Below are 24,251 nucleotides of genomic sequence, written 5' to 3' on the forward strand. Positions count from 1 at the left end.
CCTTAAAGTCAGAAAGCTGACAAATTATTTTCATTATATGACTGTACTCTTAGTTGATACGGAGTGCAAACAATGTGCACAAGTGCAATTTCTTTTTATCGCTTCCATTAATAATTATCATCTTCTATCTATTTAAACAAAGTCGCGCTCTTGAAGAAATTCGTCGCTGCACTGAGCGGCTCTAGTGGTAGAAGCGCTGGCCTTCTAAGCCAAAATGGGCAGGTTCGATCCTGGTTCTGTACGTGGTATTTGAAGGTGCTCAAATACGCCAACCTTGTATCGGTAAATTTACCACATGTAAAAGAACTCTTGCAGTGCAAAATTCTGACACTTCAACATCTTCAAAAATCGTAAAAAGTAAGACGCAAAACCAGTAATATTAATAAGAAAGTCCTAACAATAAATACGAAACTGTGGAACATTTTCCGCTGTTAAGAGCTGGAACATCCCCCGCGTAAATAGAGTCTTAAATGCACAATATTGTTTTTCGAGTGGCTCATTTATTAGCATCATCATTGTCGGCTCCAAATCGTATGTTTTCGTTAGGTTCATTTTTCAAATTAATCTTGTAAAGTATAGTTTGATGTCGTGCAGTGCAGTACCCTGCTGTACAGTGCATGTACACGACGAGGTAGTGCATGTTTCCGCAAAAGTAAGCAGCACGATAAGCACGTGGTTAGGCTGTCTTTATCTTAAGCATCAAGCTCTCTCGGACGGAGTAGTGTCGGTCCGACCAGGAAAGAAGCAGAAGAAGCAGCACGGAGAAGGTCCCCTTCGATAGGAAGAGGTACGTAGGCCATCAAGAAATTTTCTCCATTTCTTTTCTTGGAAAGTAAATGTATTTAGCCGGAAAATATGAGCATGAGCGACAGAACTACATTCTGACGTAGCAATCATATACCACCTGGAGAAGTCACTAGCACGTGGTGTCAGTAGCGCAACAGCAGTGGCTCGAAATGGTGGCTCGTATTCTTCTCCCGCCACCTGCGAGCGCAAGGTTCGACCTGTGATTAATTTTCTACGTTAATTGCCATGGGTAATTTGAAACAAGAGGCGTGGAATGCTCAGTGCAGGTATTGTGCTGACCCATGGCAGTGCTCGCCTATATACGGCTCGGCACTCAGCAACTGTTCTGCAGGAGTTCGGCTGGGAGATGTTTGATCATCCACCGTACAGTCCTGATTTTGCTCCTTGTGATTTTCATCTTTTCTTGCACCTCAACAAATTCCTGTCGGCCTGCAGCATTTCCGTATGAACGAAGAGCTGAAGACGAATGTCACACACTGGTTCCATTCCCAGGCGGCAGACTTCTACGACACCGGCATAAAAAGTTGATCTCACCATATGACAAGCGTCTCAATTCTGGTGGAGATTATGTCGTAAAATATTTCCAACATTGCTGTATCGGGAGCCAATAAAGTTTTTCAAGAAATTATTTTGTCTGTTTATATATAGGGAAATTTTTGAATGGCCCTTGTAATAAGCAACTGTAACAATAAAGAAGCAAAGCTTTAAAGAAAGTTAATGTTATCGACGTATTTCATTTATCAGTATTTCAAATACTGGTAACGTGTATGTTGGCATTGTAACGCCAGTGGAAGCCATGGCTGATTTCATGACGGCGTGTATCCTACCGGTGGTACGAAAACGTTCTCAGGGGACTTCATACTGAATACCACTTGTGGTAGTGTACACGCTTTCACATTGATTTATCTCTCTCTGCCTTCTCAGAAGATTTAGCGAGGAATTCAGTTATTTCATACCACTCATACGGTTCTACGATGAGTTCTAGTGTATGGCGCAGCTAACGGTCACACCTGGCGTCAATAAGGGTCGTTCAGTGACGAGAAATAACTTCTGAAACCATCAATAATGGTGGGAAAACTTGACAAGTGTACAAATCTCTCCAGTCTTACCGTCTGTTTTAACGATTACTAGATGAATTATTCGAAGTAGAATTGATGAGAAATAAGAGGTAGATCATGTTTGTACTACCATTGTTTTGCTCGACTTTTCTGTGGTACACGTAAAGAGTAGGTGTGAAAACACTAAGTAACAATAGGCTGAGACTGCTGTTAAAAAGGACTAACTTTCTTATGTCTACCACATAAATGACATCACATAGTAAAACCGGGATGACAACGCCACCATAATGCCATTTCAAAAGCTGTCGATGTCCTTTGAAAAGAAAATGCCGGTGTTTGACCCGGAGAAGTTTCAGGCTGGGAATCGTCCGTTAGTTCGTCACTACTCTAGAGTCTAAAAAGATGTAAGGTAAGGGTTATTCTGCCCGCAGGCAGGTCCGAACCTCCGCAGAGGTGTTCCTGAGCCGAAGTTTACGTGCGGTAGGATGGCCACTTACTTTCCGCTCCTCCATTCCCTTACCCCCAACCAACAGCGCGTGGCAACCCATCCAACTCCTGACCACGCCCAATGTTGCTTAACTTCGTAGATCTCACGGGATCCGGTGTTTCAACCCGGCTACGGCCGTTTGCAGTCTAAAAAGAAGTTGGACATTATTCATCTACATTTATCTAATATAACAACAGCTGCTCGATTAGTGTGAATAGACTGGAAAGCACAGGACGATATGAACAGACTTTTATGACACACCACCCCTATACATTTGGCAATACTAGGTGCCATTGTATTGCAAGTTTGCAGTTTCCGGAAAAACGCTCATCGTGTTCTGAGTAGGGCATTACTTACGTAAGACAGGATTTTTACCAAAAGAATGGTGGGATTTCGTTAGCGAATAAAACAGTTATTCCTTGCTCACGGGTTTAACTTGCACCATTTGGAGAAGCAGCTGTCCAAGTTTGAGATGCATTTTTCATAGTTGTTCACACAATAATCAAATTTCTCCCATACCCGACGAAACATCTGCAACATTACGGCAGGTAGGTTACGTACTATCCGGCTACGAAAAGCTTGTTGTAACGTGGGTAATGGTGATACGTACACGCTCTCTTTTCGAATCCCCAAAGGAAATAATGGCAAGGCGTGAGGCCCGGCAAACGGGGTGGCCACTGGAGAAGATAGTCATCTCCGAAGGCCGTGAAAGTAGCTAGTGTGATGTAAAACCAATAATATCATTATTAGGTTGTCGTTGACATCTGCAGCACGGCCAATTCATCGCTGTGGAAGAACACGATTGAGGTCCATCCACACATTCCTGTGAAAATGGAGAATGCACTTTAATAACGTATGTTGACACTTTAAATCGGAGCATACTATAACCTTCCAATGGATTCCGAGTCGAAGATAAAAGGAACCATTGACATTTATGATAATAAAGAAACTAACGGAAATCATGTGAAGGTATACGTCCAGTCGTTTTACGTCCAGACACATTAATAATTCTAGATAACTCGCTCAATTGAATAATAAGTTTAACGGAAATTGGATGTTTAAACAAATTCATAAGCTCGGAACCGCGTGGTGTTCAAATAATTTGTGTCTGGAAATTTGAGTACAAGCAAATACCGTTAATGTTATATTTCGACGGAACAATAAAATCATTCTCTATATGTGTGACGTTTAGTTCCAATAATGATACATACGATGGAGGTCGTGGAATGGATTGAATAATACATGTAAAGTTCGATTTCATCTGCTCTGGTTATGCATTGTATAGCTGTTACAGGTATTTTCGAGTAATCGAGAAGTCGGTTATGAAGCAATCGATTGGTACATAGTTGAAGAAGACGACGCAGATTGTTAAGCGTGTTACTTTATCTGAAATCCCAATTACGAGAGTGTCATGTCAGGAAGACTATTCCTCAAATATCGAAAACATATGGAAAAGAAGTTATATGGCAATGATTTATTATGAATCATAAAAACTCGAGCCAACATATTATTGATATAACAGAATAGGGTTTTGTTTTAGAAGAACAATGCAATTGAATAGAAGGAGATTTTTTTTGCTATTTGTTTTACGTCGCACCGACAGAGATATGTCTTATGGCGACGATGTGATGGGAAAGGCCTAGGAAGTGTAAGGAAGCGGCCGTGGCCTTAATTAAGGTACAGCCCCGGAATTTGCCTGGTGTGAAAATGGGAAAACACGGAAAACCATCTTCAGGGCTGCCGACAGTGGGGCTCGAACCCACGATCTCCCGATTACTGGATACTGGCCGCACTTAAGCGACTGCAGGTATCGAGCTCGGTAGAAGGACATTTAACATCGCATAAGACAATTATACACGACAAAAAGAAAGCTAGTCATAAGTTATAGGAATCTGAATAGTTGTATAATAATACGATAAGTAAATTATAAAATTACGAGATATAGCGTTGAATATAAAGATAATAAGGCAAGCGTCGCAATGAAATGCTAATATATGTATTTTTTGGTGTGGAATATCATACTAATTTTGTTTTACAAGTTTCAGGTATCATGATACCTACCTATTTGAAGGATTGTTATTGTGAGCCATCAACCAGCATGAACATGCTGGCCTAAGCCAGGTTGGAATCCTAGCGACTTTGGAAATATGTTGAGATGATTTAAACGATGATGTTACAACAGCCGAAATGATGGGACTGTATCTGCAAGAATCCGTCAACGCGATAAGTACCCAAAAGTATGTCCTTTCCTTTATTCTATTACGTATATGCGTTACAGTAGTGTAGATTTTATTTCACGTTATTAAAATGTGGCGTGTTCATAGGATACAACTTGATCGTCGCTAGGTATTTCATGACCTCCGTGGAGTGTCGTTAATCTTCTAAATAATGGTGTAATTGGAGTCACAGTTTTCGATGGACTATTCAGCTGACTTCGGGCAATCAACTATAAAGTTTTATACAAAAATTCACTAAGGATTTGTCAATTATGTTTCGTGAGGTACCGTCTTCATAATTGATTTTTTTAACATGCCAGTTATTCCATAGACAATTCTTATTGGAGGAATCATTAAGCAAATGATATGTGTCGAGATGGGAAATCTTCCTATAAAGCAATGCTTATGTTATGCTTGTAAACCTTCGTAAGAGAAATATTTGAATTGGATCGCGATGATATAATGATGGATTCACATATACAGTATTTGAGAATGAGATAGTCTTCTTCGGTGATAATGTGCTTGTATGTTTTGAATGAAGGATTACGTATATGCAAAATGATAAGTATTTAATGATAGGGTGGTCGATATAATTAAACGATAATATGCGCGATGATTAGGGTATAATAGTTCCTTGAGAAAGAGGCATTAACGAGCAATGTAATGTAGTCTTCGAGAATCCCAATGAGGTTAATGTTGAGGGAAATAAAATAGGTGTTCATCATGCGAATATATTGATTGATATGGATAACTGGACAAGCATTTAAAGGTTGATAGTTGTATTTTAAAATAATATTTCCCGAAGGATACCGGCATACAGAACGTGTGAATGGTCGTCAGAATATTAACCCCTGATACGGTAATGAAACGAATTTCATGTATTTGTGTAGATAATTGCGGTTGGAAGATCTTCAGCACCAAGTAATACCAATGAGAAATGCGAAATATGGTGTCACTGGAAATAATATTAGTGTCGTATGATGTAATGTATAACTTAGTACTTCCTATTGAGTAGTATTTGATGTAGTACGCATGTCTTGTAGTCAGTATTAGAACTTCAAATCTTTACAGGAAGATCGACGGACTCTTCCGGATGCTGTGGGACCATGCTAACTCCAAATCATGATTATCTTTGATGATGTTGTGTGGCTAGATATTTGATTTATTTAGGTGCAGCAATTTTTAGAATTCCATGAGTGTGCTGTTCCTGTTCTGCAATTTGGGTTATTATTTACTGGAGATGAGCTACGAGTTTCATTTTGATGTCCATGATCATGTCATTATTCGGTTTCAGGACGTTGAATGCAGGTTATTGACGAACACTCATGTTGTTAATTACGTTTTCGCTAATTTGCGCGATGATATTTACGATACATTAATAGAATACCGGAGGACAAGATTTTGGCCAAAAAATGACAGATATAAATGAACAAATGTTTTCCTATCTTATTCTTGTCGGCGGATGGAAACGAATAATGTAAATAATTAAATTAATAATCAGATATTTAAGCCTTCAGCAGATTGTCATGTTGAATTTGATTAATTGTTTGAGATATTAATTTAACGTTAAATTGATCGCCAACATGTTTCCTCGATTGTACGATATTATAATGCCTTATGTGCGAAGAAGATAACAACCAATGAAAGCACACAGATATTTATTCAGCTGCGTTGATTGTCATATTCAATTTTATTTATTATCCGATCATGTTGTTACTTTCAATTATTATTGTTAGTTATGTTTCGTTAGAAGATGGTTTAATTAAATCGGAATATCCTTCCAAGGAAAAAAATAAATTATCGATGTTCTTATTTATAGATTAAGAATTAGGATAGTCTCAAATATTTATAAGATACGTATTCTTGTGATGTCGATAAGAGGCTGATGGTAAACGTTGTAACATGTGACCGGTATTCAACGAACTTACACACCCGAGAGTGGATTTTCATGGATCTCCGTTGAAACAAACCGTGGCATACCCATAATATTACTCGAACCTTTTAGTCAGAACCATCCATGAACGGTCATTTATTTCCGCCGCCCAATGTAAGGTCACAATAGAGAATATCTTTTCCTTCCGACTCGCCATTTTGGAAACTTCAGCCCCGTTACCCTGTAATGAACTTTCAATAATACACCGCACAGGTTATACGGCGGCAAATGACTTTTTTACGCTTAGGAAAACCCACCATTCTTTTGAAAGCGCCAAACTCCGTTCTGGATGTGATATAACATTGTAATTTTGACTATCTGGCAGGACTAGATTTTCGTCATGTTCCTAGAAGACCGCGCTGATTCCAACTTGCACATGCTGCCTATAATAATATAGATTGCACTGTATGCTCCATGCTCGTAAGAGCCCGAGGATTTGCTTACGAAATACCCTAACTTCCAAAGTGAATAAGTAACAGCCTGCAACATGCTTGGCCTTCAGTAAAATCGTTGTGCCAGATACTACATTTCAAACAGACTATCAATAGCTCTCTAGGGAATTCTGGAATGAGAAATGATCCAAGGTAGGATTAAATTCAGTCTAGTGCACTCCAACATATACTCTGGAAGCTGACATGACTGTAACACGATTAAAACATGAAAGGCATGTTTATCCACTTAAATGAGTGAAATTTATCAAATGTCAGCTCGTTACAAATGTTCACTATAAGTCGTGTGCTCAGATTGTTCACCTTTAATGCTTGTTTCCTCTGCTAGTATCAAAGGGATCAATTAACTTCCAGCCCTTTAAATGAAAGCGAGGTGACGTGAAAATAAAATTGCAAAGAGCAACAGAGGCAAAGCAATTCCGTCACTAATTACGATTTTATACGTTCACTAGTGGCGTTCCATGTGGACATCGACTGGTATTAAAAAGGAGTTTAACAGTGTTAGTTTCCGAGACCAACACAGCCCATGCCTTTGAGTCGTGACGTCACAAGCAAGAGTGTTTGAATTCAAAGAGTGACAGGTGAAATTGGCAATTCCCAGTTTATTGCAAAGGAAACTAGAAGAATATTCTTGGAGCACTACGAATTGACTGATTTCACCATTACATGTAAAATGAATCGTTATGAATTATTATTATTATTATTATTATTATTATTATTATTATTATTATTATTATTATTATTATTACTATTATTTTATTATTACTGTCGAACACATCTGATATTAATTTTGTTTCTTTTTCTGGTATAATACTGTTAGGTTACCTCATGTTTCCTCTTTCAGGTAGCCTAGTTTATGAATTTATTCATTCAAAAATAAGTTTCAACATATTGAAGAACCTAATAATTAATGTTATTTGCTTTACGTCCCACCAACTACTTTAACGGTCTTCGGAGACGCCGAGGTGCCGGAATTTAGTCCCGCAGGAGTTCTTTTACGTGCCAGTAAATCTACCGACACGAGGTTGTCGTATTTGAGCACCTTCAAATACCACCGGACTGAGCCAGGATCGAACCTGCCAAGTTGGGGTTAGAAGGCCAGCGCCTTAACTGTCTGAGCCACTCAGCTCGGCTATTGAAGAACCTGACAGTTATAAATTAACCGAGTCGAAACTGATAAATGCCTTCAGATAGCACCACATACTTCATTATGGACTATTACGCTTTTCGGCGTCCAGTCCGCAAAATTCTGCCATAAAACAATGCGCTTTCTCAATCCTCCATTTGTAACTGTTTTAGCTCTATGGCCTCCTTTACTTCCTCACCTCTTATACAGGTGTTACACCTAACTCTGAACTCGAAATATTTTCGAAATGAAACAAGCAAAATGTGAAAAATCTAGTTGGTCAGGGAGGATGTACCTACGCCAGCGGCTCACACAATGGGAAGGGTTACACAACCCAGAACATTTAAACAAATATTAATTTCAACACAAAGTTTCTTTTAAAAAAGGTGGAAGATGAGCATGTATGCTTTCTTCCTAGCGAATGAAAACTAGAGGTACAATTAGTGATAAGAGACTTGATTTCACTTTTCTAAATCTCAGAACTTCTTAAATGCTCATACTGTTTCTATGAGACTTGTGCAGATGTTGGCGATGATACGAGGTGAAGGGCACCGCCGATATAGATAGTGTTCAGTGTACAATATCATTGCGCTTCTGTCACATTCACCGCAAATTAAAAGAATGTCTAGTTTTTCTTCAATCCTGAAATATGTGCAAAATACTTAGGAACTTATTCTGAATTTCCTTTCAACTGACGAATAATTTGCAGGAGAGTTTCCAATTCAGCAATCCTTCTACGCAGATATGAACTTTCGAACCAATTATGAAAATTCGAGTCCGGCTCCATGGCTAAATGGTTAGCGTGCTGGCCTTTGGTCACAGGGGTTTCGGGTTCGATTCCCAGGAGGGACGGGAATTTTAACCATCATTGGTTAATTTCACTGGCACGGGGGCTGGGTGCATGTGTCGTCTCCATTATCGCATCCTCATCACAACGCGCAGGGCGCCTGTGGGAGTCAAATAAAAAGACCTGCATATGGCGAGCAGAACAAGTCCTCGGACCATTCCGGCACTAAAAGCCATACGCCATTTCATTTTTTCATGAAAATTCAAAATGTACAGGCAGAAAAGTAATTTTATATATAGGGCGTTCGAAAATTTCGTCTACTAAGAACAGGTAATGATAGAACAAAATCAAAGTCATATCTGTGCAGCCCCCGAAGGCCCTGGGAGAAGTGGAAGGTAAAGGCTTCCACTATGCATGGTTATCTCTACGCTCGGCCACCTTTGTCCCATGGAATTATCCTGTTATTCATTTTTGGTATAGGCTGAGTGAATCTCGTTTCTTAAATGTTTCCATCCCACGTCCATTCGGGTGAACAGAGCACGCCTTGCGTTTTCCTATTTTTAAGTTCGAAGATACTAAACTGGAGGCTTTCTGCGCAGTCTGCCATGAAGACCAAGTCGTCGGCATAGGCCGCGAGCTGCGAGCTTCCAGTCGGGTGAGGGTCTTCGAATCCCACCATCGCCAGCCCTGAACGTGGTTTTCCGAAGTTTCCCATTTTCATACCAGGCAAGACTGGCGTACTTGAGCTCCTCCAAATACCATCCGACTGCGCCGCAATCCAACACCTACTTATTTTTGCTAGCAGCTTTACGTCGCACCGACACAGATAGGTCTTATGGCGACGATGGGACAGGAAAGGGCTAGGAGTGGGAAGGAAGCGGCCGTGGCCTTAATTAAGGTACAGCCCCAGCATTTGCCTGGTGTGAAAATGGGAAACCACGGAAAACCATCTTCAGGGCTGCCGACAGTGGGGCTCGAACCCACGATCTCCCGGATGCACGCTCACAGCCGCGCGCCTCTACGCGCACGGCCAACTCGCCCGGTAACACCTACTTAAGGACATAAGGCTGCAGCTGCACGGTCCTAACTACTCAGCCTCTGAGTATAACAAAATGGTACTTATAATAATTCATTTAATAATGTGCTCGTCCAGCGAAGGATTGGGACGACCTCCCCGCCAAAATTAAATGTAAAAAATGAAAATGGGGTGAGAAAATATATGTGAATATATGGAAGAATGAACCAGGGAGTGAAAGGATATGTAAATGAGAAATGTGTATACACTATACTTCGTTACTTTACTTGTAGTAGTGCATATGATTGTTTTAATTTAGGATTTAAGTGTTCATTTCAAAGGTCAGGGGCACTACGTGTAGGGGCCTGTCCTTTTTACCCATGCCTTCCATAGATACTGTAAAGGTTTATGGTAAATAAATAATGAATAAAGGGATCTGGATAATTAAAATAAGGATCTGTCTGTTAGGTCATCAGCCCAGAGGCTGGTTGGATCCTCAAATAGCACCACCAAAGGTTATGCGGTTTTCAGGAAACCCAAAAAAAACCAATGGCAGCACGAAAATGAAGCATACTAGGCAAGATGAGGAGTGAGTTAGTTTGCCATTGCTTTCCTCACTGGGTCAGAAAGTACTATTGCAGCACGACTGACCCTATGAGCAGCACCTTTCATAACACTCAGATGCACTAGTCGTGCTCTGAATGTCATTACTCAGCACTAACCATACCCCAGCAACTTCCATATTGTCACAGCCATGGATGAGACTGGGACTTCGGTGGAAGCTACACTTTACTCTGGCCTGTGCCAAGAGATGGATGCAAAAGTACCTGTATCCATCAAGAAATGACAGCAGGCAGAAAAATAAGGATATGAATCAATTTTTCAACTCACATTTTTCATGCAGGTTCAAATAGAGCAAGTTACTTAATGTCATTCTAGACGAGGTCTGCTGTCCAAATGCCTCAAAAGTCGCCGCCGTAATGTCTATAATCACAATCTACAATTTTACTTTGTGTCTCACCGACACAGATAGGTCTTATGGTGACTGACGATGGGATATGAAAGGGCTAGGAGTGGGAAGGAAGTGACGGTGGCGTTAATTAATGTACAACCCCCAGCACTTGACTGGTGTGGAAATGGGAAACCAGTAAAACCATCCTCAGGGCTGCCGCCAGTGGGGTTCGAACCTACTATCTCTCGAATGCAACACAGTTATGTTGCGAAAGCCACTTGTTCAGTGTCTAGTGATCCTAACAACCAGACTGTCGTCCTTTCTAAAGAAACATGTTTTACCCCAATTGACTCTGGTAGAAAACTGGAAGTTGTAGGATTGGTTTCTGTTTTCATTTCCCTGATCCCCATTATCACCGCAATTAGTTATGGGATGACATTTTTCCTACACACACTGTATACATATAAAGGAGATAGTTAACGGGACAAATCATTCTTCAGTAACAAGGAAAACACATGCTATTCTACTCACACGCTATGCTACTTCTCTGTGATGTGACGTTACCTGTGCACATTTATCTTCAACCTGTGGAAACAGAAACAAAATCATGCAACAGACCATCTAGAATGGAGAAAGTAAAGCAGATAAAAACAGAGACAATGTTAACATCATTACAATAAGAGAATATGTAGTATCTAAAAGGTATAAGCCATAAAACGAATATACCTACGTAGAAACACATGTAGCTGATGTTATAAAACGTACATAAAGAAGTATGCCGCCTCGGTACGTTTACATGTAATCACTTGAAGGATATATTTATAATGCGATAAAATGTTGTTGCATCGTACAGTTAGACACTCTACAAAATAATTGTTTATTCTACTGGTTTCACTCTTCACCCTTTTGTTTATATCCATTGTTGATTTTATTCTAGTAACTCATTGTTTGTGTACATACCATTAGTTGTGTATTGGGCTTAGTAAGCTTCGTCGAGGGGCAGCCTTGAATTTAAGGACGCATTTAAAATTAATTTTATTTATTTATTTATTTATTTATTTATTTATTTATTATTTTGCTATTGACAGGCACAAACCTAATAACGATTAGCACATAGCCTACTGTCGTGTTAATAAATAATAATAATAATAATAATAATAATAATAATAATAATAATAATAATAATAATAATAATAATAATAATATACCGAGCTCGATAGCTGCACACGCTTAAGTGCAGCCAGTATCCAGTAATCGGGAGATAGTGGGTTTGAGCCCCACTGTCTGCAGCCCTGAAGATGGTTTTCCGTGGTTTCCCATTTTCACACCAGGCAAATGCAGGGGCTGTAGCTTAATCAAGGCCACGGTCGCTTCCTTCTACTTCCTAGGCCTTTCCTATCCCATCGTCGCCGCAAGACATATCTGTGTCGGTGCGACGTAAAGCAAATAGCAAATAAATAATAATAATAATATTAATAATAATAATAATAATAATAATAATAATAATAATAATAGATACTAGACGAGTTAGCCGTGCGATTAGGAGCGCGCAGCTGTGAGCTTGTATTCCGGAGATAGTGGGTTCGAAGCCCACTGTCTGCAGCCCTGAAGATGGTTTTCCGTGGTTTTCCATTTTCACACCAAGTAAATGCTGGGGCTGTAGCTTAATTAAGGCCACGGCCACTTCCTTCGCACTCCTAGGTCTTTCCTATCCCATCGTTGCCATGAAACTTATCTGTACCGAGCTCGATAGCTGCAGTCGCTGAAGTGCGACCAGTATCCAGTATTCGGGAGATCGTGGGTTCGAACCCCACTGTCAGCAGCCCTGAAGATGGTTTTCCGTGGTTTCCCATTTTCACACCAGGCAAATGCTGGGGCTGTACCTTAATTAAGGCCACGGCCACTTCCTTCCCACTCCTTGCCCCTTCCTGCCTCATCATCGCCATAAGACCTATCTGTGTCGGTGCGACGTAAAGCAAATAACAAAAAACATTATCTGTGTCGGTGCGACGTAAAGTAAATTTCTTATCGTCATCATCACCATCATCACCGGTACTTTAAATATTTACCGGACAGTTGGTCGCGCGCATAGGGTTGAGCAGTTGTGAGTTTGCAATCGGGAGATGGTGACTCAACGTCGGCAGCCCTGAAGATTGTACTCCCTGGTTTCCCATTTTCACACCAAGCAAATTCTGTAGACGTAAGTTAATTATGGCCACACAAATACCTTTCCACTCCCAGCCCTTTCCCGTCCTTGCGTCGCCGAAAACCTTCAATGTGTTTGCGACGTTAAACCACTAACAAAAATAAAATAAAATAAATAAATAAATAAATAAATAAATAAGTAAATAAATAAATAAATAAATAAATAAATAAATAAATGAAAACACAGCCTTTTTCCAGTCATTCGACCGGGCCAGGAATGCAATGGAATGGAATGGAATGGAATGAAGCCCCATTTAGCGGTGAGGATAGGAATTGTGCCGCCTGACGAAGCCTGTCGCACTCCTCTGGGGCAATGATAATGAATGACAGATGAAATGAAATTATATTGGAGAGTGTTGCTGGATTGAAATATGACAGGCAAAACCGGAGTACCCGGAGAAAAACCTGCCCCGCCTCCGCTTCGTCCAGCACAAATCTCTCATGGAGTAACCGGGATTTAAACCACGGAACCCAGCGGTGAGAGGCCGGCGCGCTGCTGCCCGAGCCACGGAGACTCAAATAAATAAATAAATAAATAAATAAATAAATAAATAAATAAATAAATAAATAAATAAATAAATAAATAAATAAATAAATAAATAAATAAATAAATAAATAAAAATTGTTCTTGGTAATATTAAACAACAGCTCATCATGTTCTTCTCCATTCTTTTCTTCTTCGACATAATAATAAATGATCATGCTTTTGGTTTTATGTCACATTGACTAGCAGTACGGTTTACGAAAACGCCGAGGTACGCCGACTTCTTTAAACTGATTTGTAGGGCAGGATCATGGAAGGCAAATACATGAACACAGACCACCTAGGAGGATAATGAACTCGACCATGGAGGATAAGAGAAGCAGAGGTAGAAAGACGACGATGGTTAGATCCAGTTATTATGATTCAATAGTAAGAGGCGTAGAACCACCTAACTGCAAATAGAGGATCGGTGATGGTTGTGGTTTAAAGGGTCCTAACATCTAGGTCATCGGCCCAAATAGAGGATTGTAGAAGCTCTTAGTTAAGTCACAGGTGCTTGTTGACTAAACAGCAGAGTAAGAAGAGTTTTATTTTGTTTCTTCATTTGAGTTTTAAGTCGGGAAGGATGTTTTACTTTTTAAAAATAACTTTCATTTTTAAAAACTTTCGTACTCCACATTTCTGTATTTATTTGCTGTTATTATAAAAATACGTTTCACTTGTATATCATGATTCTCAACTATGACCTGCGAACGTTCCACCCTTAGGACACTCATTACTCTATTGACTGAACTGATACAGTGTGCCAGTAAATCTATCGACACGACGTTAGCATATTTGAGCACCTTAATATACCACTGGACCAAGGCGTGATCGAACCAACGACCAAGGCCGAGGAAAACCATAGTAACAACACTGGTATTAATTTTACGTATTTATTTAGTGTATGACTTTTAGTGGCAGGAGTGTCCAAAGATATTTTCTCTCTCCCGGTGGAAAATCTTCTATTTTACTACTACTACTACTACTACTACTACTACTACTACTACTACTACTACTACTACTACTACTACTAAATTGTTTTCATTGCTCCTCTGAAGGAGGAGGCGGGCCTCCTAGACGGTGACGCCGTCTCTCAAGCCAGGAGATTTGTTACCGTGAAGGAGATGTGCGGAGTACGTGAGAGGATTCGTGGCCGTGGTCACTCTCCGGTATTCGCCTTAGTGCAGGAAAATTGAAAATCGCGGAAAATCATTATCAGGACAGCCGGCAGTGGGGACCAGCTCCTCTTCGCCTCCCGAATACAGAGGCGTAGAGCCACCGTAGAGCCGAGGCCACCCTGCCTCTGCTCGGTTAGCCGGTCGGAGTGCATAGCTGTCGGACCACGGACCAGCCGTAGCCACTTGTGGGCCGAGACCCACTCTGCATCCACCGACCTCTACGCCTAGGTGTGAGATCATGATGACGAGAAGGGGAGAAGGTGAAACCCAATGTCGGCACATAGCCTACACCTGTGCAAGAAATACAACAACAACAACAACAACAACAACAACAACAACAACAAAGTGTCTGCTCAAGGCTTAATGTTTCCATCCGAATCACTATCAGCAGCATCGTATGTCCTTTTTTTTTTGCTAGTTGCTTTACGTCGCACCGACACAGATAGGTCTTATGGCGACGCGGGGACAGGAACGGCCTAGGAATGGGAAGGAAGCGGCCGTGGCCTTAATTAAGGTACAGCCCCAGCATTTGCCTGGTGTGAAAACCATCTTCAGGGCTGCCGACAGTGGGGTTCGAACCCACTATCTCCCGATTACTGGATACTGGCCGCACTTAAGCGACTGCACGTCGTATGTCCTCACTCCATGTAAACACAGCGTAGAGGTTTTTGAATTGAATCCGCGCTTTTGACACGCAACATTCTGATGGAACATTTTTTCCTCCAATGGGACAGGAATCAGCCAACCACGGAGTCACACCATTAACGACTTGATACCTTTACGATCATTTCCTCGAGGAGGGCTAACATTGGAATATAGCACGTAATTTAACCAGCTACCTATTAAACATGGCGTCCAGGCAGTCAAAGGGAAGCGAGCCTGTCTGTATTAGGACGCCCCAATAAATCTATTGACGAAAGGCTGACCTATTTGAGCACCTCCAAATACCATCGGACTGCGCCGGGATTGAACACACCAACTTGAGTTCCAAAGGACAGCGCTCTACCGTCCGAGCTACTCAGCCCCGAAATGAGCATATTATAATTGTTCCGGGGTATCTGTGGAACGCAGAGAGGTAAAAGAATGTGTGGACTTCAATGGGTCTAACTACGATATCAAAAATTAATTTAAAACTTTAAATAAATGTTATACTTCTTCTCAGATCTCAAAACTTAACAAAATTCTTCACTTAGTGAAGGCAAACCAATGTATCAGGTACAATGACAATTTTGATACCAGAATAGAAAACCCCATAATAGGGAATTTAACAGTTTTGGGCTTCAAGCCACAAATTTACAAGTTCTGAGCCGCAAGCTCCAATTTACAAATTTACAACCTCACAGAAGTTGCCTTTAGGTAGATAGACAAGGAGAGAAATCTCCCAAAACACAAATTATCCATAGCACTTTGCTCCAACCGTTACAATTAAGGCCTTCCAAAGGCACCAAACATTATTATACAAATATAAAAAGGAGCTTATATGCTCTCCCAAATTCTGCCTATACTACTGGCCCTTCGTGAAGAAGAACAGGTTAACATTACTGGCCCAAACTCAAAATCTATGGAGGCGTACACTTGCGCTCCTTGAAAACCAAATTTTTAAAACCCTACTTGGGCTTGTGGCCCGATGATGCAGAGGCTAATCCCACACTACTGAGGTGACTAGAAGAACAAGTTACTTGGTAATTTACAGGAGAAAAACGGTTACAAAATCGTAGTCACCTCAAGATAAATTGAGGGGGAACTCGAGAGGGTAACGCACTCTCTATCCCCGATTTATGGTTTGAGTCCTTATGAAAACTTGCATTAGCCGTAAGAAAGTTTACATTTTAGAAAACCGGTAGTTACATAGTTAAAGATTAGGACCTTCCCTTCGGGTAATTTTGCGGAGATAGCTACTGAGATAGAAAACTGGTAGTCATTACCTGGGCTGATGTTCTGCCTGCCTGTCTACTGTCTTAACACACGCATTCAGAACTTTGACGATGAATAAGACAAGGTAGCTTGAAAAAGCCGCAGCTTATATACCCGAGGAGAGGGTTCGAGAAGGTTCTGAACGAAATCCGGACACACCCTCTCATTTTTATTGGCCGAATAAAAAGCTACAAGGAGCCTGTGATAGGCTGAAAAATGAATACAGAAAATTTCTAATTGGCAAGATTCAAAAGCTGGCGGGATGAGAAGGAAGTGTTGCAAACCTTGAAATATCAAAATAAATGAAAGTTAATATAGTTGGGAAAACCTACAAACATAAACTTCTTTAAATCACTGCTTCTTCCACCTTGCACCAGAGTGCATGATCTCAGTTTTTGTAAGGACATCTGTGGAGAAAAGTTCAGACTTCTTGCTGTACACCAAAACAAAACAAATACATCCAGCCAGTTAAGGAAACTTTAAAATAACACAATACTCTGTTATGTATGAGTGACATCTTCCGATTAATGTCCCAACTTCATGCAATAGCTGTTTCAGGATTTGTATCAGAGATAGCGATCCTTAAGGCGCATCTTTTAAATGTGCGGTGTTGAGGTGTACCTCCCGGTACAAAAATAGTTATTAAATACTTTACCGGGATTTTTACGTGACCTGAGAGCTGGCTCGAGGTCCACTCGGTCTACGTGATTAGAGTTGACGAGCTATTTGACGATGAGTTACTGGCCCCGGTCTAGAAAGCCAAAAATAACGGCCGAGTGAATTCCTTGTGCAGATCACGCGTCACTTCATGATCCGCAGGCGTTTGGGCTGCGCAGCGGTACCTTGGTAAGCCGGGGCTGGTAGCGCCAGAGGATTTATCTTATTGTATTTATTAACATTGGTGAATTGCAATGCTGTAGGCCCTATAGGTTATTATCCTGGGCAAAACAAGGTCGAGTAGATGCTGACCTATTTGGAACACAAATTTTACTAATAAACAGGAGTAATAATGAAATATTTGATTTACGTCCCACTAACTACTGTACATTTACGGTTTTCGGAGACGCCGAGGTGCAGGAATCTAGTCCCGCAGGAGGTTTTTTTACGTGCCAGTAAATCTACCGTCACGAGGCTGACGTATCTGAGCACCCAACTGAGACAGGATCGAACCTGCGAAGTTGAGCCACTGAGCCTGGATTGAACTTGCCAAGTCGTGGTCAGAAGGCCAGCGCCTCAAACGTCTGAGCCACTGAGCCATGAGTGAACCTGGCAAGTTGGGGTCAGAAGACCAGCGCCTCAACCGTCTGAGCTACTGAGCCATGAGTGAACCTGGCAAGTTGGGGTCAGAAGGCCAGCGCCTCAACCGTCTGAGCCACTGAGCCAGGATTGAACCTGCCAAGTTGGGGTCAGAAGACCAGCGCCTCAACCGTCTGAGCTACTGAGCCAGAATTGAACCTGCCAAGTTGGGGTCAGAAGACCAGCGCCTCAACCGTCTGAGCCTCTCAGCCCGGCAATAAACAGAAGTAGGACAAGACTAGTATGATTTTCCTTATCTTAGGCGTAACAATCTCCCAACCACCCATGAAGTAGGAATGCTAGAACATCTGATTCCGTGTGAAATTAGCACTCTGACAGATAGTGCGCTGTTGGCTAGATGAAGAATGGAAAGGAATACGGCATCCTACCACGAGGAATCTCAGATTCAGAGTAATTGATCTGTGGTCCAGTGGCTTAGCTGGACGCACTGACTTGGTTGTTCATGCTCAGATCTGAGTAAGGATTGGGCTTCACTAGTCATCTGTGAACTTTATTTTGTAACATGTTATCTGTTCTCATACAGGAAGACGTAGGCAATACCATGTTTTGTTAGTAATTTGTAACCTAAGCACTACGAAACAAAATTCTCTTCGTACAGGCCATGTGAAATCCTGGCGGGTTGGAAGGTAATTAGTTTACTTTCATTCTCTACAACCTCGATACTAATTGGAATGCAGTCCTTGAATGTCTTTGCCCCCGGAAATTAAGATGGTATTGATTTTTGTGGTAAGTTCGGAATGTGTGAAGGTATTAATACGAATAAACATATACTGACAGGCTCAGGATGGTTCTTCCCGGGAATTTAATAAACCATCCAGTTAACGTCTGAGAATCAAAGAAAGAAAGAAAGAAAGAAAGAAAGAAAGAAAGAAAGAAAGAAAGAAAGAGAAACAGTGGTGGTGGTGTGGTGGTGGTGGATTTTGAAGAGGAAAAATGAACGGTCTTAGAAACCACCAATAGTAATGAGGGAAGAGGAAGAGAAATAAATTATCAAAATAAATAAGGGTGCACGAAGTACGAACAAATATAAGGGAGAAAATAAGAAATGTGGGAATAAACCGGAAAGAGGTAAAACAGAAAAGAAATTATGGAAGAAAACTTTTAAGAGGTGCGAAAAGAGGAAGAAAGGAACGACGGAGTTATGCAAGAAAAGAAAAAGGCTAGGAAGAGGGACGTAATAATTGCAACGGTATTTGAAATGAGGAAATCTGTCTATCTGTCTGTTAAGTAATCAACCCAGAGGCAGGTTGGATCCTCAAATAACACCGCTAAAGGTTATGCGGTTACAGGGAAAGCGCAACAACAAATGGTGGCGCCAAAATGAAACGTACTGGGCAAGATGAGGAGTGAGGTAGTTTGCCATTGCTTTCCTCACTGGGAGAGAAATAGCTATTGCAGTACGACTGAACCTACGAGTTCAGTAACAATCAGTTTGTGCTCTGGATGTCATTACTCGGCACCACCCATCACCTATACTCCCTCAGCTTCCACATCGCCACAGCCAAGGATGAGACTGAGCTTATGGTGAAAGCTACATTTTTCTCTGGCCTGTGCCAAGAGACATATGCAAAAGTACTGCATCCCTCAAGAAATGGCAACAAACGGAATTTATGAAATAATAAGGAAATGAGCATGGAAAGAGAAAGGCAAGCGAAAATGAGGGAGAAAAGATGAACTGAAGGGAACAGAAAAGAAATGGAAGCAAAGTTGAAGTTTTATGCGACGGCCATCTTATCAGCACAGACCACAAAACTTCCAGTTGATCGAGAGATTCACAGGAATATAACGTTCCACTTAAAGAATCTCGCAAGCGATGGCTGATATTCTAACTGTTGTCGGTCTCATGAATGCCACGTGCTTTTAGGAGAAATTAAGCTATTGTGTAAGAAAAGGCCGAAACCTAAAAGGAGAAAGGAGATACTGTACACATGGTATCTTCTGGACTTAGCTCGGGTCTAGTAATGTATGTTGTGTTGGTCAGTGTTTCCTGGCGGGAGGTGGTCAGTATTTCGACACAGTTCTCTCATTAAAGAAAGTGACAAGGTAATTAATGTAAGTCAAGGCCAGAGACCAGGAGTAGGAAGGAAACGAAGAGTCAGCAGAACGTGGAGGAACATCACAAATCAGTCTTGAAATGGAAGGTCGAGAGGCCGCGAGACCAGGCGCCAGTTATTATCCACATTCCGCGGTGAGAATCCACCTGGCCTCAGGGCGAAAGCTGTACACCATTCGAGGACGAGTGTACAGAGTGAACAAAACAAGACTGGTGGATGTAGAACGCTGATTGCAACTCAGATGGCATGCGCAGTCAAATCAAAGTCGATGACATGATGTATATTACAGACCGTGATGGTGATTACTGTATTAATGGTAAAACAGTAAGATAACACTGGCCTGCGAAATTTTGATCATTGCACAATGTTCAAATAGTGATTTTATTACATATTTCAGGCATGATGAATCTGGATCTAAAGTCAGCTTTTCTCCATCACATCGGGTTTCTTTTCAAAATCAACTTGAATATACAAGGCTCTCACGTAGGCCTATATGCACCATTAACGCACACTTATCACATGTAAGGAATGGCGCATTTTTGTTATATTTACTCATTTGAACACTGCTATATTACACTGTTATATTCACGAGAATAGTACAAACATTTGTAATGTATTTTGTAAACAGGTTTGAGGAAAACACTAATTGAAAGCACCTGTAAACACTGCTTTGCACTTAGTGTTCTACTGGCAACATGCTCCAGAATTACAATCTACGGTTTCAATTTTATTTTATGATATCTTTGCCTTGCTTTTCGCTTGTAGTTGGAATCTCTCTCTTGAGTAACCAGCAGTAGTCTGCCAGCATGTTCTTGTTCCATTTCCCTTGATGTGTGTGTTTCATTTTCCTTAGATGCTGGTGGAATCATTCTCCTTGTTCTTCACTCAAACAGTCCGGCTCCACGGCTAAATGGTTAAAGTGCTGGCCTTTGGTCACAGGGGTCCCGGGTTCGATTCCCGGCAGGGTCGGGAATTTTAACCATCATTGGTTAATTTCCCTGGCACGAGGACTGGGTGTATGTGTCGTCATCATCATTATTTCATCCTCATCATGACATGGAGGTCACCTATGCACGTCAGATCGAAAGACCTGTATCTGGCGAGCCGAACATCCTCGGACACTCCCGACACTAAAAGCCGACGCCATTTCATTTCACTCAAACATTCCTAGGTTCACAGGGAAGTAGTCCAGGTGTGAAAGTAAAATACTGTTCACTTTTAATCTCTTACCGCAGCCTAAGTCTTGGAAAGAAACATACATTCTCTTCACCATTTGTTGTTTAAATCTTTTGTGTTACCAAGAAAGTGTTAATGTTGAAAATATTTCTCAACAGACGAAGTAGGGGTCTCCAACTACGAAAAACGTAAAATTAAGCAATTGTTTTAATTGTGTCGAAAGTTTTTTTATTTTTTATTTTTGCTAGTTGCTTTACGTCGCACCGACACAGATAGGTCTTATGGCGACGATGGGAGAGGGAAGGGCTAGCAGTGGGAAGGAATCGGCCGTGGCCTTAATTAAGGTACAGCCCCAGCATTTGCCTGGTGTGAAAATGGGAAACCACGGAAAACCATCTTCAGGGCTGCCGACAGTGGGGTTCGAACCTACTATCTCCCGAATACTGGATACTGGCCGCACTTAAGCGACTGCAGCTATCGAGCTCGGTGTGTCGAAAGTTGAAGGGTGAAAGGGCCCAGAAAGGTTTCAATTTGAGAATCGTGGATAGCTCTATCAAACTATAAAAACAAATTTCGAAAATCACTTCCGGCCCAAATGCAGTTCGGGTAAAACAGTCTAAAATCACTTGTTTTTACTCGTTTTCTTTTTTATTCAAATCCTAGCCCAATTAACTTATTTACATAAATTTTCCTGTAATGTGTTCCTTGGTTTAATGCCCTCAGGAATTTTTGATTTTTTGAACAATGTCCACACCGAATGTAGTCATAAGGGCTGAAGTGAAACTCTGCATTGACTCACATTAGCGCTCCTAGTGGTGCTTAAGTGAAACAATGCATTGGCTCACATTAGCGCTCCTAGTGGTGCTTAAGTGAAACAATGCATTCACTCACATTAGCGCTCCTAGTGGTGCTTAAGTGAAACTCTGCATTGACTCACATTAGCGCTCCTAGTGGTGCTTAAGTGAAACTCTGCATTGACTCACATTAGCGCTCCTAGTGGTGCTTAAGTGAAACTCTGCATTGACTCACATTAGCGCTCCTAGTGGTGCTTAAGTGAAACAAAGCATTGACTCACATTAGCGCTCCTAGTGGTGCTTAAGTGAAACAATGCATTGACTCACATTAGCGCTCCTAGTGGTGCTTAAGTGAAACTATGCATTGACTCACATTAGCGCTCCTAGTGGTGCTTAAGTGAAACTCTGCATTGACTAACATTAGCGCTCCTAGTGGTGCTTAAGTGAAACAACGCATTCACTCACATCAGCGCTCCTGGTGGTAGAAAAAGGCAAACTGTTAATTTAATCGACCGGATAATGATGATTAAGAAAAGGATCGTAATTTTTAGCAATAAATAAATAACATAATCTCATACTTATGTTTACCTAAAATTCGTAGCTCATATCCCTAGGATGATTTCAACATTGAGTAGCTGGCCTGATGATTTTTATGCCAATCGTTCTGCTGCGAACATAACGTCTTCGAAATTAGCATCAGAAACAAGTTTTCTGATATATGGATCTGTGAAAATACTCTCCTTGATTTTAGCATTACTGATGCCTGGGAATCGATGATATGGGCACTGAAAGCATTCACCTTCATTGTTTAGAGCCTTAACGATTTCCTTCTTAAGCCTTAGTTTGATATGAAGCGGAGACAACAGTAGGTTAGAGGACACTTATGAAGGGAAAAACCACTTTTTACTATATACCAAGAGAAGTACGACTGTGGCTGTGGTGCACAAAGCACTGCCATTCAGCAAAAACACCCATTGTTGTCGGCTTTAAGTTGTGAGCCTGTTGTAGAGGGTTGCCAGATGCTGCAGGAGATCGCATTAATAAATTAATCCGGAAGTCTTATTTAAAGCAACACTTTTATTAACAACGTAACGAGTGCATTAGTGTATGTGCATAAAAAAAAACGTAATATCAGATTTTTTCAATGTGACGTGATGTGATGTGGAAGAATTAGCGCCGGATCCTGATTCACTATGCAAAAGCCATATTAGTAAACAAAACAGGATGGTGGCAATGAAACCATCGCAGGTCAGTGGAATCATCCTCCCTTAACTCACTATACTTTCATGTTGGTAACTCGCATTTGTTGTGTGGGTCCGATGTCAACTACAAGTCGACACACTATCGTCCCCCGTATCTTGTGTGCCATTATCCGGCTCCATGGCTAAATGGTTAGCGTGCTGGCCTTTGGTCACAGGGGTCTCGGGTTCCATTCCCGGCAGGGTCGGGAATTTTAACCTTAATTGGTTAATTTCGCTGGCACGGGGTCTGGGTGTATGTGCTGTCTTCATCATCATTTCATCCTCATCACGACGCGCAGGTCACCTACGGGCGTCAAATCAAAAGACCTGCATCTGGCGAGCCGAACTTGTCCTCGGACACTCCCGGCACTAAAAGCCATACGCCATTTCATTTGTGTGCCATTACTGGGAACACAATAAACTGATAACGTAATACCAAAACTCCCTGTACGATAACCTCATAGAACCATACCCCATGCTATAACTATGAGGACTACTATTGAACCTTATTGTTTAGAAAACCACATTTTCATCGAAGATTGGCACTACCGATGTTTAAAATCACTCCTTTTGATACACTGCACCAATCATCTATTGACCTTACGATAACACTGCACCACCAAATTTGATTAAAAACCTACTCAAACAGAAGGATCGACATCTTTGCCTTCAAAAATAAGAGGAGGGGTTACGTCATCGACCCCACTGTCCGCTTTGAAAGCCGTAAGTCAGTTGTCAACCTATAGAAAAGGAATATTTACTTACTAACAATTTCTTACTACAGAGATAAATACCAGCCAGAGGAAATCGATATAGTTGGTCTGATGATTGGAGCGAGGGAAACAATTCCCGTTTTTGCCGCCAATTTACAGAAACAGATGTCTCTGCCAGTTACAACGTTATGGGAAATTGCGATCTTAGCCTTGACGGGTTCATTAAAATTTCTAAGAAATCACTGTTACAATTAGGTTACCATCTAAATTTCGCAAGCGTGTTTCTCTTCTAAAAACTAATGT

General features: G+C 41.1%; 1 protein-coding gene across 3 annotated transcripts in view; it reads right to left on the bottom strand.

Annotated features, from left to right (window-relative positions):
- The window catches only part of Pde9 (phosphodiesterase 9), a 1,237,973-nt gene that overhangs the window by 894,952 nt on the left and 318,770 nt on the right, over positions 1-24,251 (bottom strand). For 2 of the 3 annotated variants that reach the window (XM_068228340.1, XM_068228339.1), the window contains one exon: positions 11,395-11,415. The exons of the other annotated variant lie outside the window; for it this stretch is intronic. The gene's annotated coding sequence lies outside the window, so the exon portion shown is untranslated. The remainder of the gene's footprint in view (positions 1-11,394; positions 11,416-24,251) is intronic. 3 annotated transcript variants of the gene reach the window in all.

Source organism: Anabrus simplex, chromosome 6, assembly GCF_040414725.1.
Source record: "Anabrus simplex isolate iqAnaSimp1 chromosome 6, ASM4041472v1, whole genome shotgun sequence".
Classification (NCBI taxonomy): domain Eukaryota; kingdom Metazoa; phylum Arthropoda; class Insecta; order Orthoptera; family Tettigoniidae; genus Anabrus; species Anabrus simplex.